Below are 20,000 nucleotides of genomic sequence, written 5' to 3' on the forward strand. Positions count from 1 at the left end.
CACTGCAAATGTCAATGTGTGAAGAAGGCTGTTGCCTAATATGTATTGGAAGAATGACAACATAACTACATTCTCCTACAACACCTTGCATAGTCATTTCAGGGTCAAGTTCAAAACTGTCCTTGCTTTATTTTAATTCTTACAATGTCCCAGTGTACTCTAAGGGCCTTTTTACTCTCTTTAATCTACTCGCTCTCTCTTTTCATCCAGCAGTGATCTGCTTTGTCTCATTACACAATCTGACTACTGCAGATACAAGACCTAGATAGCTTCTGCTATTTGAATTACCCTTCTTGTATTTCTCCTGTTGTTTCCTCTCCATCTCTCTTCAAATATAGTCTTCAACCACATCTTTTTACAACCATGCCTCTTATTTTTTCTTTCCATCTTCCTTCTACTATTTATGAACTAACAGTGTTAGAGCCTTGTTATCACTGTTTTGTAGAAATGAGTGTGAATAAAGATTGTGGACCAAAATGCTCCCTGGTTTGGTAAAATTGATATCCTGTTTTAGCATTAGGCTTTGTGGTTGTTTTTAGTCTCTACAATGGGCTGAATGAAGATGTTGTATCCTCTAAGTCCAGCCTATCTAACTCTGACATTTGTTTTAGAACAACAAATGTAAAAAAGATTCCATATATAATACAGCACTGGTTAAGTGAAACCTCAAGAAGTAAGAGACCAGAATTATATGGATTTCTATAGAATTCCTTCTTTCCCCACTTTTGTTTTAGAGTCGCAACAAGATATGTTATTAATGGACCCTGAGTAGAGCAAGTTATTTGTTATGGTAACTTTTTGACCTATTTAATAAGTACTTAAAGCAGTGTAGTGCAGTTTTTATTGTACTCTGCAGTGTACAGTTATGAAGTGTGGTACATAATAAAATAAAAGCAATAATGTGGATATTTCAGAGGGATCCATCAGAGCAGACCTGAAGCAACATATTTCATCTGTTTTGTCTGGTTATGAAGCCTTGCAAGTTATAGCTGAAATAAGTAGGAACAATATTGTGGTTATGACTTGTGATTGTTTACCATTGTAAGCAGTAGAGTTATTATGTGCTTACCCTTTTCAGTGCTCAGAACCATTTTTTAAATAACTTCATTAACACCTGGTTACAATGAGCTATGAAAAAATAAATGCCTTTTACAGGCTTGTACATGAAAAATATTCATCTGACTCAACTACTAACAATAAAACAGCTCATTTGAAGTATGGTTTTATGAAGATATGAATTGGAAAAATAGAATTATTAAAACAGACTAACAGTTGTGTAATTAATAAAATAACATCCAGAAGGTTATGTAGGTCTTTATGTGACAGTTTTCAAGTTTAATTTGGTAAATGCAACTGCAAACTTGAACAACAAAGCTACTGTATGAATTTATGAGGCTCTCACTTGAGAAAAACGAGTTTTCTTTTATAAGCTATGAAAAGGAAATTAACCGTTTCTGTTTTTTAACCATATCTGGTGGATGCATGGTTAAATTAGCAGCCACCTATTATAGAGCTGGCTGCTGCAGTCCTTACCCCATCAAAGCTTCCAGGGAAGTCAGTGAGAATTCTGCCTGCAAGAGAATGAAATTGCAACTTTGGGCCCATATTTTGCAATTTCTTAATGTGAATTTTTCCTTTTCTCTCTCTTGTGACCATTACATTTTATAACATCCTGGAAAAAAAAAAAACAAAAAAAAAACCTGATTGGACCTCCAGGAAGTGCCCTGATGTTAATCAGCCTAGTGTGCAAGACAGGAAAGCTGATAGTCAGAAATTGCTCTTTAAACTAAGACAGACTGTCAGTCTTTAGGAATGGTGCGGAATGGCCTATTTATGTAATCAGATACTAAAGCTGGGAAGAAGCTGTCAGGCACATTCTTGTTGTGTAAGCAGCAGGCAAACTGTGCTTTATCTGACAGACAGTGTGTAAATCTGTCCATGCAAAAATCCAAATGTTTAGTTTGCTTCTAGTCACTGTAATAATCTGCTTATTTTCTTCTGCTGGAGCGATGACATCATTTAGCAGAATGCACCACAGACAGGAGTCCTAGATAAGGCTCTGTTACTGTCAATCATTCACTCCTTGATTGGCAAGGAGATAAATAGGAATTTACTAGTGGTTTGCTTCTAGCTAAAAGAGCAGACAACACCTTAGGATAAGTATATGAAGAAAAAGAAGTGTATTTAGCATGCTCAACCATATAGCTTAGGAAAATAGATAGAACAGTTTATTTCAAATTTCAGTGTTATAATTTGGTATCTTATTAACAACTAACAGTTAGATGTCTTAAGAGGAAAAGTACCAAGCTTAGTAGACAGAATAAACATTTGCTATATAATAATAATAATAATAATAATAATAATAATAATAATAATAATAATAATAAACAGATATAAGATGTGCATTTTCGAAACCAGTCTTTGCAAATATGAGTAGTCATCTCGGTATCACCATAATTGAGATGCCTGCCTTTAAGTTAGTGAAGTCAAGTTGGTGTTGGTGCTGCCATCTTTGAAATTTCGTCAGACTGGCCCTAATAGAAAAGTACCCTATTTTAGAGCTGAAATCAGTTTGACCACACAGAACTTAAATCATGGTAATTGCTTCAAAAAAGATTTCAAGAGGCTTCAAGAAAGATTCATTCCATGCATGTTGCAAATGTGTTTAATTTGTGGTCAGTAATTAGGCAGACTGTCACCTAACCTTGAAAAAATATAAATCTTTGATATGCGTATGCTATAATATGGATAAATTATTTTTGTAAATGTTTGTAGGCTACCTAGAATATAAGGTACTTAAAGGGAAAACTGCAACATGCTAAGAAAAAAACTCTAATCTAATTGCATTGAGTGTTCTGGATATTGTCATGGAATATAATTCCAAGGGAAATTAAGCATTTTTTAATATTGGAACATGCCTAAAACATAATTTAAACAGAATAATCTGCTAAACTAAAAATCTGCCACTTGACAATCTGATAATACAGGGAGAAACACAGGGAATACAAATTGTTATTTGAATAAAGGAAGAAAGCTGCAGACTTTTAAAATTTGCTATAAATTGTTACATGCATTTTCCTGTGCGTTTTAGAGGTAATTATTTTTTTTAAATAATAATTAAATAATTAACACTTTGAAAGTCTCTGCCTAACTTTAGCATAAACTTGGCCTAGTGGGGAATATATTTGGCAGCAGGATATGTTTCTGTTTATCAAGATAATTGTTCTTGTTCCTATTGTTCCCAAAATGATGGGGACCATAAATGAACAGCTGTTAAAAACATAAGGTTTTGTACAGCAAAGTTATGATCTTTCCTTGTTATATTTAGATGGAAAACAGCATTTTTAAAATAGACAGGTTGGCTCAAGAATCACAACCTAAAAATGATTGCATCTTAATTAAAAAGAGATGCATACCTCAATTTTGCTCTCCCCTTCTCATTAGAAGAGGAAAAGAACAATAATCGAATACTCTCCATATGCTGCATAACTAAAGGGTGTTTTTTTTAATTTCAAAGGGTTAATTTTCTGAGAAAAGAGCTTCTGCTAGCACCAGAGTTATAGATATTATTTAAAAATCACAGTGATTGATGCTATATAAAAACCTTAACTTAGACATTTTTTCTCTTTTGAAGGCTATAGTATTTTGTACAATATGCTACTTCAAAGTGTTTTTAAAGAATCCCTTCCTTATCCATTTGTGTTATAATTTAAAATGTTTCATTTTTAATTATTTTAAAATGTATCACTTTTACAATTGGCAAAATATATATGGCTTATACTTATTACAGCATTTAAACATCTGCTTGCATTTTAACCAGATTTGTGATTGATATGGAAAAGTGCACATTTCTTAGCAGATCGTATTGTTGTTGCCTAATAATAGTAGTAGGTTAATATTTTACTATTTTAAACATATAACACCTTACATATATCAGTACAGCTGCTTCAGTCATACTTAAGCATCTCCTTGCTGTAGTGAGACTGCACCATTTTCACAAGTTATAATATTAAAGCATCCTACTAAGATGCCAACAGGCACCTTGCACCAACTGTATAATGTAGTATTTCATCAAGATCACTCTGAAATCAAAGTGAAATTTTATCTATATTAAGTGTTAATGGGACCCTGATAGGTTCATCTAGGTTGAAAATGTAAGTTTTAAAAAGGCATTATAAAACCTACAATGGTCAGTATCAGTGTTACCATTAGTTTGGGGAGCAGGGGTGGGGAGGAAACAAGTGTAATTTTTATTTGAATGTGAACACCAAGGTGCATTTGCAAACCAGATAGTAAAACAATGTGCAAGTACCTGAGAAAGTGAAACTGTCTAAAATCACGTATAAAGAAAAATGAAATTTGAGTAGTTTATTTCTGTTATCCAATCTGCATGAAATGCAGTAAGTAAAGATATAGTTTCAAGTGGTAAAAGATAAGTGAGATTTTAGAAAATTCAATTTTTAATGAAATAATAAGCTGTGACTCTTTAAACACACTTATTTTACTGCAACTGAATCCCATTATTTAGGGCCTGATCCCACAACCATGGAAGTCAGTAGAGTTTTATTGACTTCTGCAGAAGTTGGATTTAAGTTAATAATTTTAATAATATATTTACAGTGAGTTATATTTAGGGAAAAATAGTGGTTATAACTGTTTTGAATAAGTCAAGTTTTGTCTCATCTCATCTCAGTACAGTCAAACTGTATTGGAAACTGATATAATGTTGTGGTGTCACTGTGAGCACTTATTCTAGAACTGCATTGAAGTCGCAGATTATGGCAGTTATTTTGTTATAATGCATCTGAAGAATTTACACATCTTACATGTTGTCAGCTGTAAAGATATTTATCAAAACAAAATTCTAGTAGTAAATTAATGAACCTAATTTTAGTCATCACCTGCATGTGAAAAAATGTAGATCGTTACTCTTTTGCTTGCTTATACTTCATAACACAGACATGAATATTGTTTTAAACTTATGTACTTACTTCCTGTATTTTTATATCAGTAATTCATGTGTTTACACAATAAGACACTATGTATAAATGGAGAACTAATAAATCCATGACATCAGCGGTACTAAGGAAGTGATGCCTAACTGAGAGGGAAAGAAGGGGTGGGGATGTGTTAGATCATTTAAAATTCTGTTTCTTGTTAAATAGCTATTTAATTAAAGCAATTTGGAAGGGGGGAAAACAAAAACCTGTTTTAGAGCTTCACCTCACCTGTTCCTTTAACCAGGGGGTGAGAGAGCTTATACTTCCTATCTAGGAAAACTATGACCCATGTTTGTTTCCTAATTTATAAACACAAACAAAAGCTTCTTTTCTTCCCTGCTGTCTTAAAAATATTTTTAAATGTCTGCCAGCTGTATATATAATTTAAGAACCAAAAATAATATCTGCCAAGTCTTGGGTCTGCCAAGTAATGGCTGTCATTTTTAGTACCTGCAAATCATGTAGCAACACAAAACAGGATCATAGGAAGGTAGGGCTGGAAGGGACCTCACAAGTCATCTAGTCCAGCCCCTGTTCAAGGCAGGTTGATTCTTGACTAAACCATCCCAGCCAAGTGTCTGTCTAATCTGCTCTTGAAAACTTCTGAAGTTGGATATTCCACAACCGCTCTAGGTAATCTGTTCCAATGCTTGACAACCTTTGTAGTCAAAAAGATCCTCTTAATCTCAAACCTAAATTTCCCCTGCTGCATCCTGGCTCCTACATCTACAGAGAAAAGCCCATCTCCGCCCTTTATATAATTGCTCTTCCAGTAATGGAAGACTGTTACCAAACCCCAAATCATGTCTGCACAAGATGCTATGTCACCATAGCTATGTGCTACCGTGACAGTGTTGGCAGGCAAAAACGACAATGCTGCAGCTACATTGCCATAGCAACACACTCCCTTGCTATAGCTTATCACTACAGCGACATAATGGCTAAAAATAACTGTGTGGCTAAAAATAACTGTGCCCAGCACGGTGCAGAAATAGCTGCTACTGTGCCGTCATTTACTACTTCAGAAAGTACTAAATGATGGTGCAGTAACAACGCTCTGTAGGGGCACGTGAAGATATGCCCCTCACGAGTCATGTGTCCTAGGCCCCTCGTCATTTTTGTTGCTCTGTGTGGAGTCTTTCCAAACTATCCATATCCTTTGTGAAATGTGTGGCTCAGAACAGGACACAGTACTCTAGGTGAGGTCTTTGTTTTGAATAGAACTAAAGAATCACTTCCTTTGATTTGTAAGTGGCACTCCGGTTAATACAACCCAATATTCCATTGGCTTTTTCCAAGTGTTGGCTCATATTCAGCTTATGGTCTACTCTAACCCCCAGGTCTTTCTCTGCAGTACTGTAGCCTAGTCAGTCATTTGCCAGTCTGTATTTGTGCATGCAGTTATTCCTTGTTGAATAATAATTTGTATTTATTGAATCTCATCTCATTGATTGTGGACCATTTCTCCCATCTATTCACGTCATTCTGGATCCCAGCCTTACTCACCAGAGTATCTGCAACTCCACACAACTTGGTGTCATCTGAAGATTTGCTAAGCATGCACTTGATACCATCATCCAAATCATTAAATGAAGATATTAAAGAATATCAGACCTAGGACAGACCCCTGGAGAACCCTACTTGATACCACCTCCCAACTAGACACTGTGCCATTAACTACTCATTGATTGTGATGATTCAAGTAGTTTTTTTGCCACCTTAAAGTACTTTTATTCAGTCTGTATTTTCTTGCCTTGTTAATGAGTGTTGTCAGAGATCATGTCAAAAGCCTTGCTAAAGTTGAGACATATCATATCCACTGCTTTTTCCCCATTCGTAGAGCCTCTCACCTCATTATAAAATGAAATCAGGTTGGTCAGACATAAATTTCTCTTGGTAAATCCATGCTGGCTGTTCTTGATCACCTTGTTCTCATCTAAGTGCTTCACACTGGATTCCTTGAGGAGTTACTCCATGATCTTTCCAGGTATGGCGGTCATACTGACTGGTCTGTTGTTTCCAGATCCTCTTCCTTCCTTTTTTTAGAGATGGGCACTATATTATTCCCTACTCCATCTTATGGGATGTCACCCAACCTCCATGAGTCCTCAAAAATGATAACCAATGGCTCTGAAATGACTTCAGCTAATTCTTCCAATACCCTGGGGCTCGTCCTATCTGGCCCTGCAAAGTGGAAAGCATATATTTTTTTCTAAGTAATCCCTAACCTGTTGTGCCATTACTCTTGGCTATTTGTCTCCTTCCCCATCTTTGCTGCCAACTGCACTCGTCATCTGGTATCTGCCCCTGTTTGTGAAGACGGAAGTAAAAAAGGCATTAAATACTTTAGCCTTCTCTGCATCATCTGTAATTGAATTGCCTTCTACATTCTGTAGGGGACCTGTGGTTTCTCTAGTCTTTCTCTACTCTTACTTTTGACATGCTTATAGAATCCCTTTTTATTGCCTTCTGTGTCTTTTGTCAGTTGCATCTCAGGTTGTGCTAGGCATTAAGCACAACTTCCTAATTTTCTCCCTGCATGCCTGTGCAGTGCTCTTATACTGCTTCCTTGTACTATGACCAAGTTTCCACTTTTTGTGGGATTCCTTTTTGAGTTTCAGTTCATTGAAAAATATTGTTGTAGCCAGGCTGGTCTCCTGTTGAACTTCTTATTCATCCATTGCTTTGTGATAATTTGCTTCTGAACCCTTATTAAAGGACCTCATTAAAGTACAGCTAACTCTCCTGGTCTCCTTTTCCCCTCAGACTTCCCCCACCCAGAGGATCCTACCCACCAGTTTCCTGAGTTTGTTACGGTGTGCTTTTCTAAAGTCCAGTCTCTCTTTTCTGCTGCTCTTCTTCCTTCCTTCCTTCCTTCCTTCCTTCCTTCCTTCCTTCCTTCCTTCTCTTAGGATGACTACTGTGCTAAAGTCCCACTTTGTCAACATCTGCTACCCTTTTGCCCAGTAGACCACTGTATGCTACCACTGAACAATGAAAGCTTCTGATTTCTCAGCTCCTGGAAATTGCCTTATATTATAATAGCTGCTTGAAGGCCTATTAGACCTTCCTGTATAATGGCAAGCACCTTGACATCTGTCCCACAAGTGCCAAAGTTTTCTGGCATTCCCACCCTTCTTTTTCCATGACGATAAGGCTTTCATTTCACTGTCAGTCTTCCAGGCCCAGATGAATTATGGAACTGGAGTTTCATATCTGGGAATTCAGTCCCAGATGAATTTATGGAATTGTACCTTAATGCCCAGCCTTGTTTCTGTGCAAACACTAGGATCTGCCCTGATTTTTCAACATTATAAAAAGACTGGTAATAATAATCTATAGCTACTTAAAAACAGATGTTTTTCAATATTGAAATATTTATAGGAATTTTCAAAGACATATTCAGCTGTAACTATAAACTGAAAACATAAACAACAACCTTCTTCTTGATGATGTTGCTAAGTGCAGTTTGTTTGACACCAGATTTTTTGGAAATGTTTGGCTTAGTTTCTCTGATATAGTACCATTTTGCTTTTTACAAGCCTTGGCATGTCACAGATTAAAGCTTAGTTGACAGTAAATAGGGCTGTTTGATGTCAGATGACCTAAATTAAACTGTGTTGTCTTTGTTAAGAACACACCCAAAACAATAATTTTCATTTAACTATAAAATTATACATTTTAAATTGTAAACTGTAAAATCTTCCACTAAAATGTAATTTTTCTATAAAGTTTTTATTAAAGTTGGGAAGTTACTAAAAGACGGACAAACTAATAACTTACTATTTATAGGTAGGGATCTATTTAATTCCTGCAGAGGTAAGGAATATATCACAGGATGCTCACAGTGCGCAACACCATTTTTTTGTCTTTTCATGGCAGCCTCCCCACTGCTGATTGGCCCTAGCACCCCCGCCCTTCACTGCTGATTGACCAAGAAAGCTGCCCATCATGCAGCCCTGCCCCCACCTCTGATTGGCAAAGAGGGGTGGGAATGCATGGTGGGCAGCCCTCTCAGCCAGTCAGCAGCTAGAGGTGGGGGGAAGGGGGTATGCACCTTCTTTGCTGCTTTAAGTTTCATTTTCCCTGGGAATTCCATGCCAGAATTGGAGGTATTGCCATCTTCTTAGGGTTTATGGAAAATGCTTTTTTTTTTTTTTTTAAACTTACTGGCCTGCTCCTAGAAACATGTCTTTGAACTCTGATGTCAATAAATTCGACATATAAGTGGGAGTTCAGCTTGAGAAAAGACTTCAGGATTTGCATCTAAGTGAACCCATTCCTTTGTTTAATGAGCTTTAACCACTTTGGCTGCCAAGATCTCAAAGAAGTCTATCTCTTTCAGAGTCAAGTGGAGGTCCAAAGCTTTGAGTAGTCAGCGAGTAGTGAAGTAATAAATGTAGTTGCTAGATTCCTGAATGTCTAAACTAATAAAGTCCTGTGACACAAAAGCTAACATAGAAACATAGGACTGGAGGGGGCGTGGACCATCAAGTTCTATCTCCAAATGAACAGTGTTGGGCTATGGAATCACCTCTGGGAGAGAGCCTGTGGTACTACAATGATGATAACCCAAAGCAAAATTACTTAATCAGTGCAATCTCTCTCCCAGTTCTGGAAAAGATATTGAAATAACTTTCTACCCTCTTCAAAGATTTACCATGGATTAGTAAAATAAAATGCAAAAATATTTCTTCATACATTACTGGTTTGACCTAGTTGGTCTTCATTGTACAGGAGAATCTGGTTTAAGTGACATCCTGTGAAAAGGAATTCTACTTATAAGGCTTTGTTAACATAACATTTAGAATATATACCCCCTCCTTCCTTGGGTACTTGCAACCCTCCATTCTTAAAGAAGCACAGTATTCTGTTAACCAGAGCGATCACAACCCATGCTTGAAACATGCTTGTCCTTACTGTTTGAATCTTATTTGACTTCCTGAACCCAGAACCTCACAGTGCTCTGAATAATGTTAGGGACAACTAAATAATTTAGAGCTGTGCGAAATAGCACCGTTTCATTTCAACTTCCAGTTCACCATTTCAAAGGGTCAGTGTTTTGTTTCACTGTTTCAAAGCACTGTTCCGTTTCATTTCGAAACCTTGCATGCAGATTGGGGGCCTGCGCCCCCCCGGAAGAGCTGGATGAGTGGTCAGAGAGCTGGGGAATCAAACCAGGAGCTATATGTCAATATCAGAGCAGTCCTTCCCCCTCACCCTCCCTCTCCTTAGTTCCTGTTTAGCTGCAAGGAAGCCCGGCTTCGAAACTCAAAATGTTTTGAAATGTTTCAAGTGCCCTAGTTTCATTTCAAAGCCGTTTCAAAGCCTTTCATTTTGATTTTGCTGTTTCAAGTTTGAAACACGTTGAAACAGCTTCAGAACGAAACACCCGTTGAAATTTCACACAGCCCTACTAAACATCCTTTTAAAAAACAATATGTTCAAACAAACAGGTTTCAGGGACTAGAGGCACAGCTACAGGAGTTCACCACCAGTGACGGCAAGAAGTTGATGTATGTAATAGGAAATGCAAGACAGTGTTGGCAATATTATTCTAATAGCCTGGATTACCCAGGAAGCTTCCTATTCTAGGCTCTGTTCGAGGATTCTCCAATATGAAAGATAAAGTATTCAAATGAAAATGCAGGCTTTACTGGTATAAAGTGATTTGAATCATTGCTATTATATACAGATATTCAATGTTTTTCCACTTTATATATTTGTACTAGTAAAACTCACAGAGCAGTGTTAATGAAACTTACTTTCATGTGCATTAAATAGTAGGCTATGACATTATTTTAAGTGATTGTATATTATAAAAAGCCCTGTAGCAGGATTAATGTTATAAAATTGACAGAATATTATAACACTATAGAAGATGATAAATTTTAACTTTCCATTATGCCTTAATGCATACAGTAGGAATCATGAGGTTACAGTTAGTGGTTCCATCATGCCTTTCAATTGGTCCATAAGCCTGTGGCCCATACATAAAGCAACTTGTAGTCCACTTTCATAGTTGATTATGTTTTTAATGGTTTAAAAATTAGAGGATATGTGTTGAAAGTGTGAGTCCTTTCTGAAAAGTGACTATGTAAAATTAGAGTCTACTAAGTCAGCAGATCCAGTGTCCATATTTTCAGTCATAAGTGCTTGCCTCAGTGACAAATAAGTTTTTACTACATTTTATTCTTATTAGTACTGCAGAGGCAACCCAGTGAATGAGACATATTGTCTCCGGGCTTATGTATCATGAACAAAATTGTTAACCAGTTAACAATTACAATGCTAAATTTTAATGTCTTATACCTCTACATTAACTGAGATCTGCAGTTCAAGTTAAAAAGCAAACAAACAAAAAACCAGTAATGATATAGAACAGGTACGTTTGAAGTCAGTAACATTTCTGAGCTGTAACTGAGAGCAGAAACTGGCAAGTAAAAGCTACCAATTCTGAAGCACATGCCAGGGAACACAGTTTGATTTTTCAGATCCAAGTTTGAAGTTCCCATTCATTCCTTCCAGGAAGAGCACACACCAACTGCAGAGACTTCCTCAGCCTGACGAAGGGTTTTTCAACCTGAAAGCTTGCTAAAAATTTTTTTTCCAACTATTTAAGTCAGTCTAATAAAAGATATCAGATTCACCCAAAGAACCGTGTCTGCCTAAGTTCCCAGGAAGGCAGTTAAGAAAAAAAATCTTTTTAACTTCTAAGCAGAAAAAAATTGAGAAACAATACACTTTGAACTAAATGTGCAATAGCATTGTTTTTTTCAGATGTTTAAATCCCATCTATATCTGGCTTTCCTTTTCCACCCCTTCTTCTTGTGCGGGCTGGTCCCTGATCCTGCCGCCAAGTGCGAGTCGGGGGGGGCGATCCGCGGCCCATCTTTGCGCACACGGGCTGTGGCCAGCAGCCCGGGCACACGGGGTCGGAGAAAACCGATGGCATGCTAGAATTAGTCACAAACGCGTAGTGATTGATTGAAAAGATTGTTTACTTACACCCAAAGATGGTAGTGGTGTAGGCTGGACAGGTTTCCAGGCGCAGCTCCGCTTAAATCCTCGCTAGAGGACTACGACAAATTCGGTTGCTCCCACAGACTTGTGTAAGCTCCGTGGGTTTGGTTCGGTTCCCTGGTCCCCCAGTGTTGTTTAGGCTCCGTGGGTTCGAAAATTGGGTTTACAGGAAAGGGATACATCTTGGATTGGGATCGGCAACGGGGAGAGGCTAGAGGCAAAAGCTCCGCGGGTTCGGTTATTAAGCCTCTATTGCCTGCTTAAGAGAGGCGCGTTGGGTCCGCAAGGGTCCGCAGTGGTTGGAGATCTTCACGCAGCACGAAGTCTCCTCCTCCTGGTGAGTTCTCTCTCTCTCCAGGTTTCTCTCTCTCTGTCCGACTTGGGCGGAAACTACCCAAGCCTTTTGTACGGCTAGCAAGCCAATAGCTAGCTGCCACGTGTGCGTACATTTGGAACTGGCCAATAAAGTGGCGTGAATCCAAATACAAATGGCGGGAACTCCTTTGCAACGTGCATCACTAGTATGCAAAGAAATGCACCCTGCAAAGAAGCTGTAATTTGTTGGGAAATCCCCCGTTGCACCAGAATTCTCTCCTGCAGCAGAGAACTCTACCATGCAAAGAAAGCTACAATTGGCGGGAAAATAATTTAGCAATGCCAAAGCACACACAAACAAAAAAACCCACAACTTTGGGTTGTGACACTTCTTAGCTGGTTGCATTCACACTGCACTTTTCTGAGGGAATTTGGTTCACCACTTGGCTTTATTGTTCACTTTCTCAGAACGTGTTCCTTTGCAAGACATGTGACTAATATCGTCACATGCAGAAATTAGCCTTGTACTTCAGTTGAGTAATTTACATAGAAAATTGCCCAGACTGGGCAGTTCCTTGTTAATCTTCCTTTGGCATATAAGTTTGTAAAAGTTCATTAACAACGGTTGCAGTTTTGTGGTGAAACTCTGTTTTAAAATTTATCCAACTATATTCTTGGAAAGCAAACTGTAATGGCTACTTATAGGCCATTACAATACGGTAAATAAGGGTAAGCAGTTTCTCCTTAAAAAGAACTTTTGTTATCATGCCCTTTGAGAAATACTTGGCATTCACAATTAAAGGTGCCAGACTTGCATTTGTGCTCTGCTGATCCACAGAATAGGCACTGTACCCAGTGAAGTTCTACAGATAAAATTGGATAAGTAGATATAGGACAGCTTTCTATCATACTGTCTTTCCACTTTCCACTAGGTTTAAGACAGTATTTTGTTGTGCCCATGCTCGTCCATTCTTTGGTTTCTTGGTTGAAACTACAACAAAAGTGCTAATTGTGAATGTAGTTTGTGTGATGTAGACACATTTGTTACACCTGTACTATCAAAACATTCAGCATGGGCAGGGGTATCAAAGGTATGGCCCATGGGCCGTATTTGGCTCATGGAGCCCTTTTATTTGGCCCTTTGTGCCACCTGTGGGTCTTGGACTGGACCTGCATACTGCATGTGACATGCCAAGTACAATGAAACAACCCTTCGCACTGGAGCCAGACCATGGGGCCAGTCTATAGGGCCAATCCACCTATGGACTGACTCCATACCACTTATCCAGGCCATGGACCAGCCCATGCAGCTCCCGTGCAGCCTGCTGGGCCTGATGACTTCAAAATCCCTGGGTAATTTAGATATTTTAGCTGTTATTATCACAGGGCTAAGTGGATGAACAGTCATTTCTAAAATTTTTTGGTGAAATGTTTTTAAATTTTGTTTTGTTTTGCCAGTTACCTTACTGTGCTTTTCAAGTCCTAGAAATACAGCTTTCAGAATATTTTGAGAGTCCCCAAATTTCTGAATATTTGCAACTGCATTTTTATTTTAATGGAAAAATTCTACTTTAAAAAACATGTCATTTGGAGCCTTGTACCTTGTGCCCTTTGGAAGGCTCATGGCAGCCATGTATGACAAATTTGGCTCACGTAGGAAAGACAGAATGAGGAAGAACATACACACTATCTCATGCATCCCAGGTAGAGCTGGTAGCTACAAGTAAAGTCAGGGTTCTCAAACATGTTAAGATGTTTCTGTCAGTTGGGTTTTAACTATTTAACTTTTTGGAACCAAGGTTAGGAATAGGATTTGGGAGAGAATACATCACAAACAGTCAAGCAAGGAGGCTGCAAGAAAGCAGTGAGAGGAGATGGGGACATGAGCTAGACATGGAGAAGAGCAGAAGAGAAGTGTTTATAATGTCTCAAACACACTTCCCTCCAAAGCTTGACATTTCAAAGTGTTTAGAAAGTCTTGAAAACTGATGACAAAGTCTCCCTCTGACACCTCTCTAGTAGGAGTGCACCAATAGAGATTTTGGGGGCTGATACCGATGGCTGATTTTTAAGGAGCCATATCAGCCAATACTGATCCGATTCCAATACACAGCCAGACAGCTTAGGGACCAGCGTTGGGCTAGTAAGTCTGGTGTGGGGGAAGGGTTGGGAGGAGGGAAGAGGTGTGTGGAGAGGGGCAGATCAAGTCACGTGTCCCCATGCCCACCTGGGGTGCGCACAGCAGTGGGAGCCTCCCCTGTGCCCCCCGGGTGAGCTGCTCACGGCTCCGTCCCTCCCTGCCCCGTCTGAGCTTTGCCTGCCCCAGCCCCACTCCCTTCTCTCTGTGAGGGCCTTTATCTGCACCCCTCCACGCCCCTTTTCTCCCCCCACCCCTTCCTCCACACCAGACTTGCCAGCCAGATGCTGGTCTCCAAGCCTCTGGGGTGCTCTCCTGGCCATGTCTATGCTGCAGCTGTGCACGTGCACGGGGTATTTATTGGCCACATCAGGCAAAAAAGCCAATTGCCAGTACTGTCGATTTTCTCTATATTGGTGCCAATCCAATATGGGACCAATGTATCGGTGCACCTCTACTCTCTAGTGGTGGCTCACGTAAGGGATAAAAGATTCTCTCATTAGCAGAGGTCTGTGCTGTGCATCTAACAGCTCTGACCCTGCTGATGACTCAGAAGAATGTTGATACAATTCTATATGTTGATTTTTTTTTTCCAGGTGGCTGTTAAAAACATTATATTAAAAATCTACATTAATGTAGTTGCAAAGCCATGCACTCAAATGTAACGAAGTGAACCACTTAAGGTTACCCAGGCAACTTTAATTTGGCCCCTTTGTCCATACACATAATGAAATAGTCTTAGATTATACAATCACAAGCTTTTTTCCCGTGTATAAACTCTCCGTGCCTCCCTTCCCACAGGATCCCTTCAACATTCACTGTAGAGAATGAACTGGATTTCTGGGTGCAAATCATGGAAAGAGGCTACTGTCTTCAAGGATACAAACAGCTGTCATCCTGGTCTAACAGTCAGCTATGCCTAGTATAGTTGATCCAGTAGATAGGATGAAATGGATGTTCTCGGGCTGTTGTCTGAAAGATTAGGCCCCTACCATTCCTGAGCCTTCAGGGGCCCAATCTTGAAGGACAGCAGTGCCAGGTGTCTGGCCCCAACCTAGAACTGTCTGCAAGTGTAAAGCAGGGAAGCCTGGTTCCCAAGTGCATGCTTAGTTCCCAAATGCACCACAGGGATTCCCCTGCAAATACAGAGCATTGAACCAAGTTTGCCTGCTCCTTGCCTGCAGATGTGCACCCTAGGAATTCCCTGGGGTGTAGGGATGTAGCCCCAAGAGTTCCATGATCTGCACCTATGTGCACGCTCTAAGTCAGGACCAGGCACTTTAGACCCATTGTCCTACAGGATTGGGCCCCCAAAGCTATGAGAGTGCCTACCTACAGCAGCTAGAGAGCACAGGCAGCGCTAGGCTGCCCACGCTTTCATGCCATAACCAAATAGAGATCCATCATGAAAAGGCAACACCATGCCTCCAGCATACAGGTGAATGCTGTAAACTGAACAGATGCTCTTTCTCAGCTCCAAAAAAAATATTTTCTGCTGAAGTTTTCATAGAAACTGGTCCATTCCCACAACAAGTTTTGGTTTCCATGTATCAGCACATTCTAATGGAAAACCATTTCATGGGAAACTTCTCAACCGACTTTAGTCCTACAGGAAAAACAATCCTCTAGTACATTGGATAAATTTTCGGTCTTCTGGGAAGATCAGTAGGAACTTATACTGTTAAAGACATTCATACTTCATGGAACAAAGGGGCAGAATTAAAGCTCCATGGACAGGCTTAATTTTAGCATTTTCTGACTTCTAAAATCCTGATTTGGCAAGCTGGACAATATTTTCGAACATAGTTTTTAGTATGTAATAATACAGTATGTATTCATCGATTCAGTTAGACTCGGTAGACTGGGATGTATACACTACAGAAGTGTTTGGAGACTCAGACCATGATTAGCATGTTAAAAGAAAACACGCAAACTAAATTACTAAATGAAACAATGCACAGTGATCAAGCCAGAGCTGATGTCTGAGTGAAGGCACCTGCCCTTTAGCTATCTGAAGAGCAGCCCAAGTAAGAGCAGTCTTATTCTAAGACAGTTTTCCTCTGATGTGAGTTGTCACTAGAGAATTGGAAGCTGTGACTTTTCAGGTGGAGAAACAGGTTCTTTATAGCCAGAGAAGAGTGCCTGTCCAAAAGGATAGAGTTAAACAATGTGGAAGCCTCTGTAGGGTTTTGCTGGTGGTTGGCCTACTATTTTAGCCCTATTTATGATCTTGTTGCTCCATTTTTTCTTTGCCATGGTTCCAATCAGATACAGCAGCCTGCCAGAAGAGATGACATTGAAGGAGAAATGGACTTTAAACTGGAATCTTGGATAGCGGGAGCAAAGAATACCTTGTTTTTTAAACTGTTGTAGATATTTGGGGTAATCATTATATTGCATTGGATAACCCCTCAGATCCCATGGGTTATTGCATTTTAAAACATTACTGACTGTAACTTTAAAATATAACAAAAAGAGAACCCCAGAATTTAAATCTGAAAGGGAAAAAAATCACCAGAATTTGGATTTAAAGGAAATAATAGACCTAAAAAACCCAGAGACTGGAAGTTTATCTCAACTGTCTGCATCATAAAGAAGACTTTGCTAAGGCATCCATAGATCAGGCACCTCCACATTTTTCCGTACTTGGATTTGCTGTCATTTCAAAGTCTCTAATTTTTTGCTAGTGGTCTGGAACTCCAGAAACAGACTCATTTGACAGTTCTTTAACTTGCACATTTTGCCCGCTTCCACTCACTGTGCACCTGAATTAGAATGAAGGTCTAATCTTAAGGTGAGCAGTGACTATTGGAACTATCCAGTGTCATTCTTCCATCTCTCTTTTTTCATATCATAACATTTGGAAAAGCATATGTAAAAAAGTTAAACAATAAGCCTAAAAACTGTCCAAATCCCCTTTAGAATGCAGTTCCTAGGCATATTAACTTTAGTTAGAGATGGAATTTCACCTTCAATTCTGAGTTTTGGCTTTTTGTCATTTTTAATATTATTTTAACAATTTTATTGTGTGTGAATAATAGAGTATACATTGAGGTTCAATAGGTGCAATGCTACTAAATGTACGTCTTGGTAGATTTAAAAATGAGGGATTTATTTTGTCATTCATAAAGTTGTAATACAGTCTGGAAAAACTATTTGTTAAAAGATAACATCTACTTAACCTGCTTATTTATTTCTTGTAGTAGAAGGTTAGATCCACAATAAATACACGAGGAAATAAGTAGATAGGGGAATTTATCTTAGAAATAAGATCCCTGTCATGCTTTTGAAATGTGAAATGCATGAAGACCTGTCAGAGAGATATACGGACATGATATTTTTTTTACTGTGCATTTGGAAGTATTTAGCTATATCTGTCATTCGCTAGGGCCACTAAGCAGTGATCAAGTGATATAATAATATGAAATTCTCTGTTCAATTCAGCATGTGTGCACACGCACACATGCGCGCACACACACACGTGTGTGTGTGTGTGTGTGTGTGTGTGTGTGTGTGTGTGTAGGGACATTTGATGGAACTGTTCACAATTCTTAGTTCTTCTAACTTTCTCCCTTTTTGTGAAAAAGATATTTACAAATTTAGCTGTTGCTTTATTTAGATAACTTTGGGGAAAAAATAAAAACACCTCAGAACCCTCTAGCTGATTATATTATGAAAATATTGGGGAACTATTAATGTTTAAAAGTGTTTTGAAGATGAAAAGAGCTGTGTAATGAACTAAGATACAATATTATTACATTGAAAATAGTTTGTCATTCTTTCTATATGAATGTATTGGCATACTGATATACCCTGATTTAAGTGATTTTTGTTCGGACTTGCCAGAATTGAAGCATCTTCAGTTACTGTGGCATGCAAAATAAGCCATCCAAAACACAAACAGTTTTGACTGGTAGAAGATGTATTTATAGCCAGGGCCCATGTAGGAAATGGGGAGATTCTCAGTAGATCACATCCTTGACTTTTTCAAAGTCAATATTGACACTAAAATTGATAGGAGAGAGAAATATAGTTCAGTTGCATAAAATACCACCAAGTTCTACAGAGCTGCGTAGCTCAGTTGGTAGGTTGGCTGGCTGTGAGCTGGAAGGATCTGGGTTTGATGTGTTTCCAGTGTGGCCCTAAGGCCCACCCAGCCTTTTATCCAATGGATACCAGGAGCTACCAGGGGCCAAAAGCAGCCAGAGCATGGTCCTGACACTACCACCTCCTCCTTGTGCTGAAGTTAAAGAAACAGTAAAGCCCTACCTCTGCTTCCCCAGTTGGCCTTAGGGTTCTCAGTAGTCCAGGTGATGGTGAAGTTGTCATATTTTGTACATGGTGATGAACGCACATGAGTTATCACTGAATTGTGTGAATTCCTTATCCTATTCCCCATGCCTTCTCTGTTTTTGGTGCAGAAAGCCTTTCTGCCACATGCAGTGGTTTTGCAGGGAGGCACTCTTGTATGACTGCAGACCTACCAACCCTGTAAAATCTCAGGGGTTGAATTGTTGCTGTGAACCTCGTACTGGTGCATTTTACCCATATTCAGGAATTTCACGATACAATAGTGAACTTTTGAATCGTGTAGTTTAATAATGTGGATTTCGTAGTACTGCGTGTTCTCTTCGAGTTTTGTGGCTACCCCAGTAGCACTAATGGGTGTGCATGTGAGTGTGTGTGTGTGTGTGTGTGCGCGTGCACACGTGTCTTGACATAAATCCTCACACATTATAAGGCTTGAGGTAGCATTCCTCTCATTAGTTTTCTAATATCTCACATTGTCAATATTCATATATAAACCGACAATTCGTTTACTTTTTACAGTTGTAGAAAATTGCTTTGTCTACTTTTATGTAAAACATTTTTTCTCAGTAGAAAGAACTATAATTTTATTTCCACAAAATATGACATGTTCCAAAATTTCAGGAAGGCATGAATGAAAGATTATCTGTGGCTTGTATCTATTTATTATTATTATTGTTTAATTTGTATCAACATGAAAATTCAGATTATGGTAAAGGTAAAATGACAATTTTTAGGCACAATTTGAAATGGCTAGAACAAAATGAAATGGAGTGGGGGAGAAACCCTTCTTCAGTATGAAACATTACCGTTGGCTAATGAAAATATTTAAATTGTTGTATTTGAGATTATAGGATGCAGACATAGCCACAAAACATGATTTCCTAAAATAGATGCTCACTGTATATGCTACTGCAATGTAATCTCACACTGAAAGAATTAAGATTAGCAGGATGAATTGCTTTTTACCACTTTTTTTTTAATTTTATTTTTGGTGATGGGGACTTTTTATGTTTCCTGTAGTAACACAAGGGGAAAGAACACATTATCAGAAAACACTTACTTCATTTTTTGTAGCCCCTTTAAAAACAGCATTTTCGTTTTGAAGCAGTTTTTGTTTATTATAGTAACAGTGTTATTACAAGTAGTATTTCAACCCTGCACTGCAGCAGCAGCGGCAGCATGGCATAGAGCAGTGTGATTGTCTGAGTAGTTTA

At 38.7% G+C, this 20,000-nt stretch overlaps 1 protein-coding gene across 1 annotated transcript in view; it reads left to right on the forward strand.

The window, feature by feature from the left end:
• The window catches only part of ZNF407 (zinc finger protein 407), a 476,393-nt gene that overhangs the window by 278,951 nt on the left and 177,442 nt on the right, over window positions 1-20,000 (forward strand).

The sequence above is a fragment of the Alligator mississippiensis genome, chromosome 3, assembly GCF_030867095.1.
Source record: "Alligator mississippiensis isolate rAllMis1 chromosome 3, rAllMis1, whole genome shotgun sequence".
NCBI classification, from domain to species: Eukaryota; Metazoa; Chordata; order Crocodylia; family Alligatoridae; genus Alligator; species Alligator mississippiensis.